The sequence below is a fragment of the Barbus barbus genome (assembly GCF_936440315.1).
Source record: "Barbus barbus genome assembly, chromosome: 37".
In the NCBI taxonomy this organism is placed as follows: Eukaryota; Metazoa; Chordata; class Actinopteri; order Cypriniformes; family Cyprinidae; genus Barbus; species Barbus barbus.
Genome location: NC_136715.1, coordinates 6,929,599 through 6,950,367, shown reverse-complemented (window position 1 = coordinate 6,950,367; position 20,769 = coordinate 6,929,599).

Here is a 20,769-nt window from a genome sequence, read left to right as displayed (position 1 = left end):
CAGGTTGCTTTGATAGCGGCCTTCAGGTCATCTGCATTGTTGGGTCTGGTGTCTCTCATCTTCCTCTTGACAATACCCCATAGATTCTCTATGGGGTTCAGGTCAGGCGAGTTTACTGGCCAATCAAGCACAGTAACACCATGGTCATCCAGCTTTTGGTACCTTTGGCAGTGTGGGCAGGTGCCAAGTCCTGCTGGAAAATGAAATCAGCATCTCCATAAAGCTTGTCAGCAGAAGGAAGCATGAAGTGCTCTAAAATTTCCTGGTAGATGGCTGCATTGACTGTGGACTTCAGAAAACACAGTGGACCAACACCAGCAGATGACATGGCAGCCCAAATCATCACTGACTGTGGAAACTTCACACTGGACTTCAAGCAACATGGATTCTGTGCCTCTCCACTCTTCCTCCAGACTCTGGGACCTTGATTTCCAAATGAAATGCAAAATTTCCTTTCATCTGAAAAGAGGACTTTGGACCACTGAGCAAAAGTCCAGTTCTTTTTTTCCACAGCCCAGGTAAGACGCTTCTGACGTTGTCTCTGGTTCAGAAGTGGCTTGGTAGCCCTTTTCCTGAAGATGTCTGAGCGTGGTGACTCTTGATGCACTGACTCCAGCTTCAGTCCACTCCTTGTGAAGCTCTCCCAAGTGTTTGAATCAGCTTTGCTTGACAGTATTCACAAGCTTGCAGTCATCCCTGTTGCTTGTGCACCTTTTCCTACCCAAATTCTTCCTTCCAGTCAACTTTGCATTTAATATGCTTTGCTACAGCACTCTGTAAACAGCCACACCTTTCAGTAATGACCCTCTGTGACTTACCCTCTTTGTGAAAGGAGTTAATGTTCATCTTCTGGATCATTGCCAAGTCAGCAGTCTTCTCCATTATTGTGGTTTCAAAGAACAAGAGATACACCGAATTTATACAGTAGGGATGGTCATTAATTGAAACTCAAATGTAAATATTCTAATATTTTGAGATATTGATTTTTGACTTTCATGAGCTGTAAGATTAAATCAAAAAAACTTTTGAAATGTTTTACTTTATATGCAATGAATCTAAAATATATGAAAGTTTCACTTTTTGAAATAACTTGCAAGAAAAATAACTTTTTCACGACATTCTAATTTATTGAGATGCACCTGTATTTCTGTCATAGTTTCTTCAAAATAAACCAAACTTTTTTCTTCTTCTTTTTTTTTTGACAGGTTGCTATGAAGACCTTTAAGTTTTAGTATGTGATATATGACAATCAATGAATGTGATATATGACGAATTAAAATTCTTACAGAAAAATTAAAAGTAAACCCTTACTTTACTTTTTCAAGGGAAAAGTAGTTAAATTACAGTAAATAATTACTCAATGCATTACACCCAAGTTTATGGGATTTTTCACCATTTTTTATCATCCACCAGTCTACTGAATATTATAACTCTGATCACTTTAAAATATCACTTACAGATGTAATAGCACATCTCTCTTTTACAAGACACAATTTGAAGTAGGCTGACGTGAAAAGTTGGATGAGTTGCATGCTAAAGTTCAATATGTAGGGTTAGGGTTTGTTCAAACCACCATCGCTAAGCATGAGCAAATGTGATAGTTCTCTATAGAATGCTTCCATATGGTGCTTGTATATTTAATATACTAGCATACATATAATGTGGGTGGGCTTTCAAAACCCCTGGAGATTTTTAGATGTGTGACTGTGAATAAGATGTGGTGAGAACATGAATTTGTGCCCAATGCATAAAGAGAGAGAACGAAAGACAGAAAGAGTCAGTCACTGACATGGTCATGATATGAACATCAATGAGTAAAAGCCGATCATGTTACTGAGTTTGATTTATGAACAGGCAGCTGCAGTAAAGTATGAGACCACAAACAAAGAGTAACTCACACACGACGCTAAACTGTAACACTACTCACTGCAAACTAATTACCTGATACGTTCTGTTCTGTATCTTTACACTGTAAATCAACGCAGGCCGGTATGTGACTCAAAACACAGGGATGTCTAAGGCTGGAAGTAGACTCGTCTTTGGTTTTAAAGGGATCTGATCTGTCTCATACAAACATAGATTGCAATGAATACGTTATGTCCTGTGTCTGGGGGTTCAAAGAACTTCATTATTAACCGTGAATCCTTTCTTGCATCTCTACTTCATTACACCATCTTATTTGAATATCAAGATACATTTACTAAATCATCTTACATGCACCCAACCACATCACATCCTGTTGGCAAAATTCTGTGGGTGGAAGGAAACATCAAAGGTGATAGGTATATGTTTTCAAGGGAAAATTACACCAATAAATAAATACTAAATTTAATACATTTAAAATTTATTGAAAAAAGAACTTAAATTAAATAAAAATTAAAATTAAATCAAATCAAATCAAATGAAATATAATCATTTATTAAAAAAAAAAAAAATAAAAAAAAAAAATATATATATATATATATATATATATATATATATATATATATTAATAAAATTCTGTATATATATATATATATATATATATATATATACTGAAAGACACAAATGCATGCAACATAAGGCAAGCTGGTAAAGTACATAAGCTGTTTCTAAGGGAATAAACTCAAGTAGTTTGTACTGTAATACTCTCTCTTGTTATCATCATTCTCTGGATTTCATGTGTACACACAGATCAAAGTATCTGCAAGCTTTCACTGTGAGAGGCACAGAGCTGTGTAAATCTTTCCATCATGTGTGTCTGTATCAGTCCACTGGCTCCTTTTCAACTGGACTGAGAACAGCGAGCTCAAACAGTCCTGGCAAAATCTCTTTTGTCTGAAACTACTTAACTAGATTTACTAAGCTGCTCATTGCGAGCTGTTTTACAAGAGCTAAATAAAGTCAAAGAAGCATGCCATGATATATATAATGTGTTACAGTAACCGATCATGTCGCTGTAAAGGGCTGTGCAAAAATGCACTAAAGACTTTGATTAATCTACACATAAACCCCAGTCTCATGTTCACGAGATCCTTCTAATGACACACATCACACATTCCACATCCCACACAAACAGCAAAGGGCGAGCAACTGCACTAATTAACATTATAAATACCCCCCTCGGCCCCCAGGGGGGCACTTACTCTCACTTCTGCTCAGCTCTGGTTTCACACAACCCCGCTGAGAACTCCACAGCTCTGTCTATTGTTGCATGAGCTTCCCCGATGCCTGCGTCTCAAACAGGCCTCAGTGGACTTCCTCATCCATCCGTAACGGCCTTAACTGAAAGCCAAGCTGGTGTTGTGGGTGTAGGCAGCGGTGGGAGACTGGTGTTGACCTCTGGGTAATTTACAGCTAGCAGTGATGGGAGAACGTGTGGCTGTTTGCTGCTAACCGCAGACAAGGCCAGAAGGGTTTTGTGGGAATATAAAGCATGCTGGACATCACAGTGGCAAAACCATAAAACCATTCATAATATATTACTATCTCTGTAACTGATACAAGAAAAGTCAGCAGGTGACAGCACATTGTTATTGCTAACAAAATGTGATTGTGCAGGAGTCGTAGCAGACCTCGTGATAATATTTACATTTTTGAGTACATCTCAAAAATGTTGAGTACACCTTAAAATTTCACAAGCATTACAATGCTAAAAATGGTAGTTGCACTGCATCTATCTATCGATCTATCTATCTGTCTATTTGTCTGTCTGTCCATCTATCTTTTTAGGTTTTAGGTATAAACAAGTTAAAAAGTTTTGAAAAAAATCTGCCATGGCAGTAAGATATAATACACTTATATTCAAAATAAAATACCTCGAAAATATACAAAAATAAGTCATAATATCTTATCAAGTAAAATGTATCTTGTTTTAAAGATATTTAGATCATTTTACTGTATAAAATCTAAATAAGTCATTTTGCAGTTTAGGGTAAGATAAAAACAATCAAAAGATAAAGCAAAAAGTCTCAGCAATTACAGTTTTTCTCAGTCGCTTTGATGCATTTCTCAGATCAGAAATGAAATTTTCAAAACTACTTGTTCAATCTCCATATAGTCACTTGTGCACATCATAAAAGCAGTTTCTCATTCTTTTGAACAAGTTGCGATTGCTTTGGTACATTTATGCAACTGATTATGTACATTTGTCTGCGGTTTCCTATATTATCAGTTGTTAATATCATGTTGCTCAAAATGTATTATATAGTTCTCTGTGCTATGGTCTTACCCCTCAAAAATATCTAGTCATTAGCTCATCGTATAAGTCATTAAATGTAAAATGGTTGATCTAGTTGTCATAAACTGTCAAGCATATATTCTACACATTTCTGTTAAGACTTTTTGTAAACTTGCCAAGAATTGTGCACTTACTTGTGACTTTTACTAATTAAGAGAATATAGATAAGGTGCATCTCATTAACCTTCAATTTGAAAGCATATATACAGAGGACAACACAAGTTACAAATTCTGACAGTGGATGAACATCCAGAAAACAATCAGGGTCAACAGCCGAGAGGAAGAAGAGGAGTAAGGATTCATGGTGGAAGGGTACACAGGCAAAACAGAGGAAGAGGCAGAAGAGGCAGAAGAGGCCAAGAACAGAGGTGCATATCAGATGAAATAAGGGCCACTATTGTGGACCATGTTGTCAATCATGGCCTTACAATGGCTGAAGGGTGCAGCTAAATATTGGGAGATTGACCATATCCTCAATAATTCAAACATTTCGAAACAGTCTCTTTCAGTCAATATCCCACATAAAGTAATGTGTAAATTTGTACTTTTGAAATGCATATATGGCATACATAAGAAGCGCAGCCTTCTGCATTTCAGCACAGTAACTGTCATCCAAACTGTTGCCATAGTTTACATCAGGTAACACTAACAGAGCGCACTGTTATATTGATAATATGACTAAGCATTTTGACTATCTTGTTTGTGAACAATGACAAGGACTTTTCATTCTGATGGCACTGATATGTTCATTGACATAAATACTTTTGAGAGATGAACTATAGATTTTGATTAAGTTACAGGCTTTTGAAGGAAATCCATTGTGCAGTACTGTTTGTACAAATTGTTTTGATAAATGCACATACTTCTGCAAATATTAAGGATGATTCGAGAAATGCAACAAAGCGACTGAGAAAAACTGTAATAATGGATGAATATTGTCATAATCCCCTCAATGATATTAAAGGAGAGCAAATGGATATCTTCTGATACAAGTCTACAATTTAAAGTTAGAAATCTCAATACAAACTAAAAACAATCATCATGCAATTTTTCCAAGTCAAAATAATCGGAGCTATGATATTCACATTCATTTTATAGTCTATACTGTACCCTTGTATATATGAACAAATAATTTGTTCCTAATTTTTCCTAATTTTCTTCTCAGGACAATTAGGAGAAACATCCCAGATTGAGTTGATGCTTTATTGAGTCTCCTAAGCTATTTAAGAGCAACCAGAGTGCTATAATTTTTATGTGCAATGCAGTTTTGTTTAAATTATTAAAATGTTAGCTTAGCAATTGCTAATGTCAGACTCTGTGAAGATCAGTTGCGAGTTGCTGAACAAAGAGTACTACTCCACTTTATGAGGATCCACATCGTCCTTTCACCTTTTGTCTTCATGAGATCCTGTAGAGCTTATTTTGGAGAACCACTAATTCAAGGGACTGTGGGACAGCTGAGAATAACTGCTGTTCTAACACCATTATCAGAGTGCAGACAGAAGGCTGTGGTGGAGCCACCACAGAAACACTTCCCTCTCTCCTCATTGTGCTTTAAGTGCCAGGGAGTCTTGGCATCTGCCTGACAGCTATGAAAGACAAATGAAAGAGAGAAACTACAAATGAAGGACAAATTCAGGGAGGTAAATGCTGGATAGAGAACTTCTGCAACACTGGCTTTGCTAATAATGCTTCAGTTAACTGTATTTGTGTCACTCGATCTGTACATATGAAAGACACACAAAGTGAATTAGACAGCATAGTTGCATATGTCTGCACCCCAGCACAAAATATGACATTAATTATAATGGCTTTATTTGCTTTAAGTTCAATTAAATTAGGTGCTATCATTTAAAATCGAATAAATGTTAAAATTGATAGCTCTCAATTATATAATGTTGAATGGCTGTAGTCAATGGTTAAATATTAGGAACAAAAATCTATTTCAAAGGGACATCAGTATTATTGGTATCAGTGATACTTGCTTTCAGTCATAAAAAAAAATTAATAACACTAATATATCTACATACACATATATACTGTATAAACGGTATATACATACACACATATATATATATATATATATAGCCACGGTGCACACAGCAGGGAGGAACGAGGAACACGGAGACGAGGATAAACTCAAAATAACAGTCTTTAATGAAGACTGTAAGGCAGGGCTGACACAGACAGGAAACACCTGGGAGTAACGAGTAGACCAGACGAAATCAAACTGAATAGACAGGACTATAAATAGTCAGGTTAATCATAGATAATGAGACAAACACAGCTGGACAAGAATTAACTAATGATCACACTTAACAAGGACAGGAAACAAACCAAATAAGGAAACATGAGGCGGGAACACATGACACACACGACAGAGGACTGACATATTAACATGTATGATTTGCAAGACATACAAACTTTTTTCCTTACTAAATGTTTAGATATCTTTTCTTTTAAGTAATGCCCTCTGTCTTTCTCTTTTTTTGTGCGTTGATATTGTTGAAGTGTGTTCTTTCATTATTTTAATATTTTTGTTATTTGCAATAATTATTGTTGTGTTCTTAGTTTATTATTTTACATTGTAAACTGAATGTGAAACACTAAATTCTAAACTAAATACAAACGAATCCTTAAAACTATAAAAGTTATTGATTTCCTGTTTTTCTTTTGTTCTTGATGAACAGACATCACAGCCGCTGGTTATTAGGTTGTTTTGTCTGCTGTTTCTTTAAGAGCTGCCGCTACCGAATAAGATGCGGATCTGACACACATTGTATTTTCTCTCAACTCTACCTTTTCTGACCCATTTCAGTCTCTTCTAATGAGCTGACGAGTTGAATCGAGTGTGTTAGATGAGGGAGAAAGTGCTAGGATGCTCCAGGACAGTTTTGAAAACCATTTCAGAGACAAGTTCTTAATGTAACTCATATATACCATATTACATGCAATGTAACTCAAATATAACATATGACATGCATGCACAGATTTATGGCAGCTTTAATCGCCTTTTTGGTAACTTCATGACTTAAAGGGATACTCCACCCCAAAATTTAAATTTTGTCAATATTCACTTACCCCCATGTCGTTCCAAACCTGTAAAAGCTTTGTTCATCTTCGGAACACAATTTAAGATATTTTGGATGAAAACCGGGAGGCTTGTGACTGTCCCATTGACTGCATATTAAATTACGTCAAAATAGTCCATCTGCCATCATTGGTTCAATCTGAATTTTATGAAGCGACGAGAAAACTTCTTGTATTCAAAGGAAATAAAAATAACAATATTTATTCAACAATTCGTCTCCTCTCTGTCTCTCTCTGTCAGCGTAGCGCCATTTTGGAAATCATCCGATGGACGCAAAGTGCGTACGCCCTTCTCTGTCATCAGTAACACATGGTTATTGTACGTTTATTTACGCTGATTTAAACGGAAACAGTATATCCATGCATTACTGACGAGAGAGAAGGGCGTACGCAGTTTGTGTCCATCGGATGATTTCCAAAATGGCGCTACACTGAAAATTTTCAAAATTTTCATTTTGGGGTGAAGTATCCCTTTAACTAATTACGACATTGAATGCTCGTAGTTTCTTTCGTGATTTGATATGCAATGATACAGGCTATGCGCGCGCCGGCACCTTTGTGCGTATATACATGCACAAATAAATGCACTTCTTGTCAAGAAAAAAGAGACAGAATTAGCAGTTATGAGTAGTGTGGCCAACCCTAGGCCCCGCCCCTGCGTTAACGGCGTTAAATAATTTGACCGTTTAACGTTAAAATGAAAAATTATTCGCCTGCGTTAACGCGCTAATTTTGACAGCACTAATATATATCTATATATATTTATACAACAGTTTGTTCTGGTCCTCGAATCTGATTGGCTGATAAGGGTGCGATATTAGAGTGATATCATCAGAACTCCAGAACTCATTTGTGGTACTAAAACCGAATGTCATGGCAGACGCCCAAATCCAGTATCATTCTACAAATAGTAGTTTTAAAAGGTTTTCAGGCGAGAATGTACTTGTTTATATTTCAAATATGCAGTTTGTTAATAAAAATAATGTCTTTTTGAAAATTTGCTTTTTTTGAAAAAAGCCGCCTGAGAGCTCCTCACCTCCGCCAGATCTTCTGTGATTTACCGCTGGCTCTGATGTGTCTGTAGTGGTTAAACATGAGATGTAATTCGTTTTGGGTAAATCTAACGAGCAGTCTTTGGTCTCATTAATCTATTATTTGTTCCAGAGAAGATAGTTTTGGCAAAATCTCATGTTTATGTAAATTTAATGCTGTATATCAGAGCGCTGCCTTTTTACTTTTGACTGAATTTTCCTAGTTGTGTATTAAATATTATTAGTCAATAAATAATATTTTATATAAATAATAGTATTTAATAACAGTGTTTAGCATTGAGAAAGAGTGCATTTTCGTAATGGTGATTTTAGTTACCTACATTGTCCCGCCTTTAGATGGCGATAGGAGATTTTATGAGCAAGTAAGCAGTAAAGACTTTTACTTTGAAAAATAAACGGAAGTTATTTTTAGTTTTAACAACAGCTTGAGGCATCCAGCAAATGCACTGAGCAGCAAAATCACCCTTAAAGGAACACTCCACTTTTTTTGAAAATAGGCTCATTCTCCAACTCACCAAGAGTTAAACAGTAGATTGTTACCGTTTTTGAATCCTTTCAGCCAATCTCTGGGTCTGGCGGTAGCACTTTTAGCATATTTTAGCATAGATTATTGAATCGGATTAGACCATTAGCATCTTGCACAAAAATGACCAAAGAGTTTCGATATTTTTCCTATTTAAAACTAGACTCTTCTGTAGTTACATTGTGTACTAAGACCGACGGAAAATGAAAAGTTGCGATTTTCTAGGCCGATATGGCTAGGAACTATACTCTCCTTCCGGCGTAATAATCAAGGAACTTTTCTGCTGTACCATGGGTGCAGCAGGCGTAAAATATAAAAGTTTTATATTTTAATGATGTTTTATTAACAAGGTTCGGAAGGAGCACGATCAGATAATCAGTCTGGCCCAGGTGCAGCTCGTCAGCTAATCACCTTAACAAGCACATCAGGTGTATATATACAGCCAACTCACCTCTGTTCTATGACAGTTTTCCAGCATCTCGCCTCCACCCCAACTCCGCACTCCAATCTATTTTCATCCCATTCTTGGGATGAGGGGGGAGTTCTCTGGGTTCGGGCTCTATCCCGAGATCGGAGCCCTCGCTCTTGACAGCACGCCAAATATGCTTACTAATTGCTCAATCATATTATATGTTAGTGTGAACTTGTGAAATATTAAATATATAAAATATATCATATATATCTATAATATATATTATTATTAAATGCAATTATTTAGTATATTATTGGTGTCTTTTTTGTATTACTGCTTCAGCTGTTTTATTAAACATTTTTACATTTTCTGGAAAGAAAGAAAGAAAGAAAGAAAGAAAGAAAGAAAGAAAGAAAGAAAAGGCACTTTGATGTTCAGTGATTGTGAATAAAATCAAATACGTTGAAAGGGTCTGTTCAAATAGCAAGAGTGTATCCTTTCGCCAATGTTATGAGATTTAAACATTTTATGAGATTTAAAAACTTATAAACCAGAGTATACGTCACATGAAAAACTAGGTTTCCACTAAGCTCAAAAAGGCAACTTCTACACGAATGCTTGATTTAGCCCCTCTGTCCACCATATGGGCAAGCATAAACTGACCTGATATTTTCATAACCCGGCGTCCGTGAGGTAAGGAGCTATAAGCGACAGACACTAACATAGAGATACAAGTTCTCGACAGCTGCCTCTGATATGACATCTTTCCTGGACCTTGATCTTGTAACAGCAGGACGGTTCCCAAAATAGAGCCAGCAGCCTTCCAACACCAGCGTTCAAAAAGATGAAGAGCGCCAACTCGCGAATGTTCAAGGCTTTTTGTTTATATTAAGCAAATCCTGAGCTGGGAACTCCAGTGTTGTAATTGTAGTTCTACATCATTTGGTTTTAGCGGCAGACAGTCAGACAAGGTATTAGACTGTCCACAAATTAGATCAGATGACCAGCGGTCACTATATAAATGGTGTGTGGTAATGCCAGACTTTTCTCAACAAAGCAACAAATTCTTTGCTGATTAAATATCAACCTTTGCCATCTCATCAATTAGTCATTGTACAAAGTCACAAGCAAAGTAATGAAAGCACTTATCGTTTGTTCAAATGCCTATTAAAAAAGTCTTAAACTTAGGCATGTTTGTGCTATATAGACTTGAATGATGTCTCAAATTATCCGGCAAATGTACCTTTAACTTTTTTTGGCAATCACATTTACCGTTACGGACAATGAAATCCCACTGAATGAGGGACTTGAGCCAAATTTGTACAGACTTATAAATGGGCTCTTTTTGACTTGAGCCAGCAAGAAGTGCTATAGAAAAAAAAGTTTTCATTTGCTAAAATATTACAAAGGCGGTGTGTCCGTCACTGTAAGAATTGAATGCAGGGATAATGCCTATCCACAGCAGAAACAGGTGCTCATGCCAGTATTCTGCTGGGGCACCATGGCTCTGCCAGTCTGCCCAGCGGGCAAGGTGCAAACACATTTACCACTCCCCTGGGCAACATTAGCCCTGCTAGAGGGAGACATGTCAAAGCCTGTGGTGACAGTTAACCTTGGCAGAGACAGGGCATTGTGCCAACCGGCACGCAGCAGAGCTGCAGACAGACACAAGAGGACTTAATGAGGTCTGTCTCAAAGCCAGCAGGGGAACAGAGTCAGGTGTCTGCCATACTGGAAACGCACTGCATTTACTGGACACACAGCTCCCAAATGCAAAATAATATATCCAATGGCATCGAGAATATCACCCAGATAAGATAAGAAACTACCAAAATGACACTATTACTGAAGTTCATAGGTTAATGAATTTTGTATTGTATTTATTCAAAGTTGTAAACATTAAATTACTCAAACATCAATAATACATCAATGTTATTTTATTATTATTTATATACTATTATAATATTTATTAATATTTCAAATTTGCTATTATTTGGGTTGGCAAAGTATCTTTTAGTTTTATTTTAGTACTGTTTTTTACACTATTTTATTAAACTAAAACTTGAAATTAGCTTTGATTTTGATTTTTATAATTTTGTCATGTGCTTTTATATTAGCTTGTTTTTATTTAAACTATTTAGCTTTAATTTATTTTTATTTCAGTTTTAGTCAATTTAGTGCTTCAATTCAAACTTACTTTCGGTTTATTTTCCAGGTATTTATTTTATTTCTTTATTTTTTTTGTTAATTCTCGCTATTAACAAACCATTAAGTATGACTTTCGCCCTCTATAAACTCCTAATTTGCTGTTTATAGTAGGCAGTTGTTAAGTTTAAGTATTGGGTCAGATTAGGGATGTAGAATATGGTCATGCAGAATATGTGATTCAAAGTACTTATAAACAGGTATGCTAATAGGCATGCTAATAAGCAACTAGTTAATAGTGAGAATTAGTCCCTATATTAAAGTGTTACCAGTTTTTCATCTAATATTTTATATTTTCTTTTATTTCAGCTTTATTTCATTTAACAAATAACATTATTTAACAAGACCAAAACTGTGATTTTTTTCCCCCATTCTTTTACACACTAAGCATTGCGAAATGTTTTAGACCGTAGATTTAGACCATATCATAGTAATGATTACGGTTTCAAAATTAATGTAACACTTAGCATACACTGATGACAGATATTAAGGTGATGATCCCTCATTTTTTGGCAGTTTTGTGAGGAAAGGTGGTGATATTTCTCTACTGTCAGCTCAGGAAGTTGCTATTATCTCCTAACTGATAGTTCATGGAGGAAAAGAGGGATGTGCTCTCATCTGCGCATAGCGAGAAGACTGCGTACTTTAGATGGGTGAGAGTGCAGCATTTGGCCCACCTGAGATGATTTAAAAAGTAGAGAAAATCTTTTACCATAGTCAAGGGGAATGAGGTCACAATGTTACTAAAAATTATTAACTGCAGCATAAATTATGTAGACTATCAATTGTCTTAAATACGGTGGCCGAGAGAGCTCAACGCGCTGAAAATAGAAAAAACACCTGCAAATTAAGAAAACAACTTCCTCAATTTTACAACGCACACGCTGCAAAAGCTCACAACACAACCAAACAAAGAAACGCGCTGCAAATAGAAAAAATTGCCTGCAAATTAAGAAAACAACTTTCGTCAATTTGACAACACACACACTGCAAATGCTCACAACACAAAGAAACAAGCTGCAAATAGAAAAAAAACACCTATAAATTAAGAAAACTTTTCGTCAATTTGACAACACACACGCTGCTAATGCTCACAACACAACCAAACAAAGAAACGCACTGCAAATAAAATTGATTTGGTTGTATTGTGAGCATTTGCAGTGTGTTTATTTATTTGTTTGTGTTGTGAGCATTTGCAGCGTGTGTGTTGTCAAATTGACGAAAGTTGAAATAGAGCGCAGTCTCGAGGGTACCCCCGGCCTGCGAGGGGCGATGGGGGTATGTAGTAGTGAGTGGGGCGGGGCGGGGCCCCACTCACTACTACACGCGCCTTCTTTCTTTGCGTGAACATTTGGGCGGCGTTACGCAAATATTTCCACATCGTGACGTAGACATGTGGGGGCGTGTTGGAATGAGCTGTTTTAGGGGGGTGTGGCAGAGTCTTAACTTTGATAAAGAATATCTCTTTGGTTTTTAGACTTTAGTCTTTGCAACTTCAGGGATCTTATCTATGCACAATCAGCTTGTAACACTCCAAAGAGAAAGGAAAACATGAAATCGCATCATATGGCCCCTTTAAAATATTATGTAAATGTAAAAGTATGGTACCTTAATCTACATTTTACCACCCCTTTGCAACACAGTTTGAAAACTTTTAAGTATGCTCTATATATGTGATGTATCACTGACTGCATAATGCAGTCAGGTCACATTAATTACAACTAATTACAAACAACTAATTACAAACCAAAGTGCTCTAGCAGTCAACACATCAGAGATTCAAAGTCGCAAATTAAAATATGTAATCACACCAATCTGTCAACTTTCAGCCTAGAATTGCTTCCTATTGAGTGAAACCTGGATTCTTTAAAAACCATCATAATCCACATTGCATCTACACCACGCTTTAGTAGAAAACTCGATGACAGACATATATATCAGCAGCATGTATTAGCTATTAATAAAGCTCACACACATGTGCGGTTGCCAGGTTTCATTTAGTGCAGTGTTCCGTTCCACTTAATCCGTACGGTAATGATATCATATTCACATCAGCACAATACCCCTATTGAGTGCCATGCCAAGCCATCCACATCTGTTCTCTGTTTTCACCTATGGAGGTATATCTGAGCACAACACAGCACAGGCAAGCCCAGCCCAGGCCCCATATGTTGAAAATGACTCAAGGAACAAGTGCTGATTTTGGACAGGCTTCACTATCTTCGTATTGTCTTAATCAACGAAGACAACGTAGGTGCATTGGCCCTTTTGTGCATGCTTTTGTAGTGTCATGTGACCTCTGAGTGGATTAGAGGGATGATGGCTGGCTCAGATTTATGGCAACACTCACAGACACAGCAAGGAAAAGGTTTATGGGACCAATAGAGTCCGTTACTGATGAAGTAAGTGGTGAAGAGGAAGAGAAGAGAAAGAGAGAAAATGCTGAAAAAAGAGAAACAGTTAAAAGAGCTTGAACATTTAAATGACTATATAAAAGAACATATAATATAATATCATGTCATATAATATATAATAAATAGCTGAAGGATGCAGAACTAAGATAAACTGTTAAAAGAAAAAAATATATATTCAGAGCTCGATTTTTTATTATTAAAAAAACTATATAAAAAGAGATAAAGGGAAACAGTCAAAAATATTAATAGCTAGAACCTTTAATAACCTAGAAAACAATCTAAAATAATGATAATATAATAAATATAATTTTAATAATATATAATTTTCATAATTACATATCATTCATAAGTGCTCAATACCTTGAAAATAAAGGCTAGAGCTATTATAATATGAGTCTTGTACCTTAACAAAGAGACGACACAAAATATTTTTTTAATCTTATTTCAGTTTGTCAACAATATTGTTGTTTTGCACATATAAGGTCCCTTGGGACCAAAATGAACAGAGCAAAAAATGACTACAAGTTTAAGATTGCACATATGAAACGTGAACAAAAAGTGAAGACGAGAAATCAGATTTCAAACAACAATAGGTGGAGAGGATAGGGGGGTTGAGGGGAGCAAAGAAACAGCGAGAGTACAGAGACCCCCAGGGACGTCCCGTGTGCATATCTCAAACTAAACCCTGAATGAAACCAGCCTCAGTCGCCACAAATTAATTCGGGACTTTGGGAATTAACCACTATGGGCCTACAGAAGAAAAATGAACAACCAAGTTTTTCTTTAGTCACACAATATTAGTTTTAGACTAATATAGAGAGCTGTTGAAAACGATTGCTGGGTAAGTCTATTAAAAATTCCTCTGTTGTAATAGAGTATGTTTTGGCAGAGGTTTCCATTGACCAGAGCCAATACAGAGAGCTGGCCGTCACACCATCCCAAAAAGAATACAGGAGTCAACAGCACTGGCCAAGGTACAGGACCATAAACATTTACTGCTGGAGCTGATTCTGAGACCTCCTTATGATCATCTGATGTCTTCATGCCAGAACAACAGCATTTCTGACATTATGGGATTAAGGCTTTCTATAAATAAATCTGATTTTGTTTTTATTGATTGATTATTGTCAATGCTCTAAATCAATTCTGCATGAAAGATCCAAAATTCTAAACGAATGCACTTCTAAATGTATGCTCATTCAATAAATAAATAAATGTAATATATTATCAGTGCTGGATATATTACTTATAAATTGCTGATTACAAACTACATGACATTGTAACATAATCTGGATTAAACATATTAGGTAATGTAATCAGACTACTTTTTGATTACTTTTAGATTGCTTTTGACCTAACTCGTTTATCACATAGACTTGAATGGGATTATTGTGTACCATACTGATATTTAAAAAAAAGAGAGAGTGAGAAAGAAAATATATTCCAGAAAATATATTCAATTTTTTGCTATCAAAATCATGAAATGCATTAAACATTACATTACAGCAGGGTTTCCCAAACGGTATATAAGTGGTAGGTTCGTTTAGAAAGGAAAATAATAGAGAGAGAGAGAGAGAGAGAGAGTTGGGGTGAATCAATAAATTATGAATAATCTACTGTCATTGTGTGAATAATATCTAATCATGTAATCCATAAAAAGTAACTGTAATCTGAGCATTTTAGAAAATGTAATATAACGAAATTACAAGCACTTTATTTTTGGAATCTGATAATGCAATCCAGATTACATGCAGCCACATGTTGTCAATATACCTTCATATCCACTTAAGAAAAAAAAAACAGCACCTCATACGCAAATAATTTTAATGGCTATTAAAGCCACTACAAATTCAGATCTGAAAAGCCGAGTAATAACAAAGGGTTCAATTCTGAAACGACTAGGTCAGAATGCAGGGTGTTCCCAAATGTTTGTCAGACTATAAAGGAAACTGCATTCCTCTTTCAGCATTTATTCCTATAAGGACAAAGCACATTCCATGACTACTGCAAATAACAGATGCAGTTATTTCTTGCCTGATCCGAATGCAACACTCCACAAAGTATGTTTTGGAAAACAGAAACATTTTCTCCTCACCTTAAAGGAAGTTCAATAAATGAACTGCCACTTTAGGTGTGGTTGAGAATAATTATATCAGGAAAATTTATTAGCAATGTTTCAAGGGAAATAAATAGAAAAGAATGTCTATAACTAACAAGAACAAGAGTTTCCCCTCAGGCAACTTCCCATCTGTAGCACTGCTCAAAAGCATCGGATAAGAGAGAGCGTTAATCCTTTCCATTATACAAACTGTCAGTCAAGCAAAACAAAAAATACATGATACAAACACACAGTATCCTCTGCATAAGACTGGTTTCTATGGTGTTATACAAATATTGTCATATGAAATAATATCAACACTGAACTGTACTGTTTGATAAGATTTGTACTATTTGATTGGATCGACTGCAGAATTTATTTGCATTGGATCCACAAATTACATACCTTTTGACAGATGTAATTCTGGATGTAAACTACACGTGCATTGTTTCCAACATATCAACAATACATCAAATTCAATCAGCTAATCAAAATATTCATTGATTAGATATATTCTGATTCTAAAACTCTGAGCTTCTAAGGACATCTAAGTATTTCCCACTTTTGTAAACCCTGAAATGCACATTGTCATGTGAAAAACGACCTAACCTGAAAAGGCCAAGGTCTATGTGCTGGGAACTCTAGACGGAGACAATTGACAGCTCAATGAGTCCAACTGTGATAAAACCAGAAGATTGGATGCTTCGTGAAAAACCAGAATAGACTCTATCCTGTCCAGATTACTACGACAGGCCATCCATCAGGGCCAAGAGACTTGTCTGAATGCATGGTCACTTCAAGAATGCAGCTACAGAAGAACCAGTTAGTGTGGAGACAGAGGGACCGGGGTGAGGGGTCGACAGGGAGCATGAGAGGGTGAAGAGGGGGGACAGGACACGAACAATGGGGGAAAAAGGAGGTCTTAAGAGCGAAGGACAAGGATGAGGAGAAACAATGAAGGAGAGGAGGGATATTTGGGCCACCGAGGACGCGGCTATCATAGTGGCATTCCACAGTGACACCCACAAGAGGGAGCGAAGGTCTTGGGTCTGGTCTAACATTGCAAATTTTTCGGTTTGCAAAACCTGACGCAGGAATTTTCATTTGCATCGTTTTCAATGCCCGCGTTAGCATTCTTTGAATATTTTCAACAAAAGCGACAAGTTATTTCTATTCAGTTAGAGAAGTCAGATTATCACAGAGTAAAAGATTTTTACACATACTTGAAAGCTAGTTTATTTATTCATTTATTTATTGCAACCATCCAAAACTAAATAACTCAAACCTAAATATTAATATATTTAAATAAAAAATAAATATTATATTAATTTTCTTTTCAAATCTTGACTGCACTATCACAATTTTATTCTGTCAAACGCCATGCTGATTGTTTAATCCATGAGGTACATACTCCAACATTGAGTAGCGGTGCTTAAATGGGTGATAAGTCATTTCCTCTCCTTTTTCCAGTGCACGATCAATGAAAAAGAAAGAAACAAAGTCAAAAATAAAAGAGCATGCACTTAAAGTTGCACTCAAGGGCATTGTGTTGGTGATGGCAATGCAAACTTTGACTTCCTGTATGAAAACACCAATGATATAATCAAATATTCAAGATTTGGGGCAACTAATGATTTGTTGTGAAAACCTGGCAACCCTGTCAATATTGCTTTGTCTGTTATTAGAGATTGTTTATATAGATTTATATGTACTTATATAGTATTTATGCGTTTTTAACCTAAATCAAAGCAGCGTCCATCTATGAAGGATGCAGGCTGTCAATCATACACAACTATTATCCAATCATAGCAGTGGGCGTTTACTTCATAGTCTACAATAATAGGCCACGCCTATTAAAACAGAGCATACTGATGAGGGGATTAAACACAGGACAGAAAATAGTCTATTACTTCTAAATTATGATGTTTTTGGATGTAAAAATCTAGATAACATTATAAGTGGACCTCAGAGAACAGTACAAAATCATTTTAAAAAGGCAGTTCATGAAATAGAATTGCTATTCATGTTTAATAGAATTGCTTTGATCCTGTGTTGCAGTTTCTGTGAATAGACATGTACACCACAAACACGAATCTCACTTTTACTGCCTTTACACGCCCAGTATTACATTGGGATGACTACAGCCGCATTTCATTAGATGCATCAATCATCACAATCTCATATTATAAATATCTTATGGAAAGCTTCAGGGAAACATTTAAATGACTCTGGAACTATTTTTAAAAAGACACAAACACTTTCTACATCTTTAATTGCTATGCTTTCCTTCTTAAATGAGTTTTATTTTCCATTTATGGTCAAATTCTTTGCTAATTATATAGCCAACAAGGCGATCTTTCATCCAGCACTCTTTGACAGGAATGACAGCATAACGGTGTAATTTGGAAAAAGCTCAACTTCTGTCAGAGAGAATTGGCTGGGTAGAAACCTGCACTATTAATCTGCTGAAACTAATGAACGGCCCATTAAACACTCTCAGAATTTAACATGGAAACCAGGAATATTAGCACACGAACAAAAAGGAATATTAGCAGAAGAACAAAAAGTGCATCGTGCATTATTAACTCTGATAATGACAAATACGGCTAAATGCATTCGACACGTATAGTTTCCCTCCCTCTTATTCTCTTCTCTGTCAAAACAGTGCGTCATGTTGAACAGTAAATGCTGAACAGCAGTCAGGTGGCTGCAATGCAGGGCAAATGTATATTTATGGTCCCGAGAACCAGAGACGCTGCAGTGACTGCTGCATCTGTTACCAATCCAGATAATTAACCATTATTTCAATTTGCAAAAAGCGCTTTTATGCCACACGGCTGCAGAAAAGCAGAAGAAGCGAAACAACGCAGAGGTGTTTTCTGAAAAAGCAGAAAGCTGTGCTGGGTAATGTTTGATCAACAGAGCACAGCACTTTTCGAGGAAAGTTTGCCAACTGTAACAACAGCCAAACGAGCACTTGATCACCATTTAATTGTTTAACAGGCGCTAAACAAACAACTTGTGTCTCAGTGTTGATAATTATGGCAGAATGCCAAGAGAATGTCATACAGAACACACCTTAATAAAGATAATGAGTTTTCAAGTATTCATTAATTTCATTAGAATCATTTTGTTGATTATTTTGGAAATAAGCTCAGTTGCAATTGATAAAGTTAAGTTCTCTTCTATAAATATACTATGGTATATGGTGCGGTCCGAAGTATTTTATTTAACCTTAAGACAAAACATGTCCACATATTTTACCCAAAAAGAATTAAGGCATTAAGGCCCGGTTTAAAACAGGGTTTAGCCTAAAACAGGATTAGGCCATAGTTCAATTAGGACATTTAAGTAATTTTTATAAGCATGCCTTAGAAAAAACATTACAGGTGAGCATCTTGTGACAAAACAAAGGCACTGATATTTTAAGATCAGTCAGTGCAAGTTTCCTTCATTTGAAACAGCTCAGACTTAGATTTTAGTCTAGGACTAGGTTTAAACCTTGTCTGTGAAACCGGGGGGGGGGTGTTTCTTGAAGAAAATGTCAATATTTTATTTTTAAATTCATTTATTTAATCTCATTCCTTTACTTAATTTGCAAAAAGTAAAAATAAAAAGTAATTCAAATTAGTTCTACCATCACTCTATTATTTATACTTAAATTCATGCAGTTTATTACTATTTAATTATAGTAATTTAGTTTTGTTTTTAACAGTAGTTGTGTAAATAGGAACTTGCAGGGAGTGTTTAATTGTTATTAAAAAAAAAAAATAATAAAAAAAATACAGGTTGAAGGCCACAACTTGTCAAAGTTCTTTCTGTTTCACCTTTACAAGCTACAGAAGAAACAAAAATGCAGCTATTGTCATTTTGTAGTGACTGCAACACCAACATAAAGAACTTCAAATTCTTTGGATGCTTCCAACACCTGATAAATCACCGACACAAAGACTCAAGAATTCCAGAACAGAACCACTTTTTCTATTGTCCCTTATTTTTTAAAACTCAGCAAACATGGGGGTCATCTATTCACAAATATAGTGTCTAAAACCACTCCCTATGACCCAGTATATGTTTAGAGAGAAGAGAGAGTGCAGGAGACTTCATTGATCAATGAAGTCAACTGACGGAGAAAAGATGATTATGCAGGATATAAGGTATAAAGAAGTGGTCCTGCTTTGCTGCTAAATGGATAACTGATTTTGTCATTGACAAGCTCAAAACAGACAAATAGCGAATGAATACATGCTTACATGATGGTTCCCCCCATATTCATGATTCACTTACTTGAAGAGGTGACATACAAGTTCAAACTCCCATAACCTTTTACGATTTTAAATAATGTAGACATCTTGTTCAAATTATTACAACTGCTCACCAACTACATCTTCAGCGCATAAAAAATAAATAAATCCAACAAGGCCTTAGAAAATGAGCTACAAGAGAATCTGCCCTTAACGCTGCTTTCCTGATAAATACTCAATCTATATGTAAATATAAGGTACTTTTGAAATATCTGGAAGGAATGAAAATGTATTTCCTTTTCCCATTTGATCAGTGCCCCCAGAGCCAAACCTATGACTTTTAATGAAAAGTGTTGGGCAGATAGAAAGAGTGAAGCAGCAATAGAAAGGCATGAACGCACACGCTACAGAATGAGCGGAAACGGCTACAGGTCACTAAGCGACCTTGAGAAAGTTATCAATTCTAAACCCAAATGGGTTTGTTGTATGTGAAAGACTCAGGAGCTTTCCTA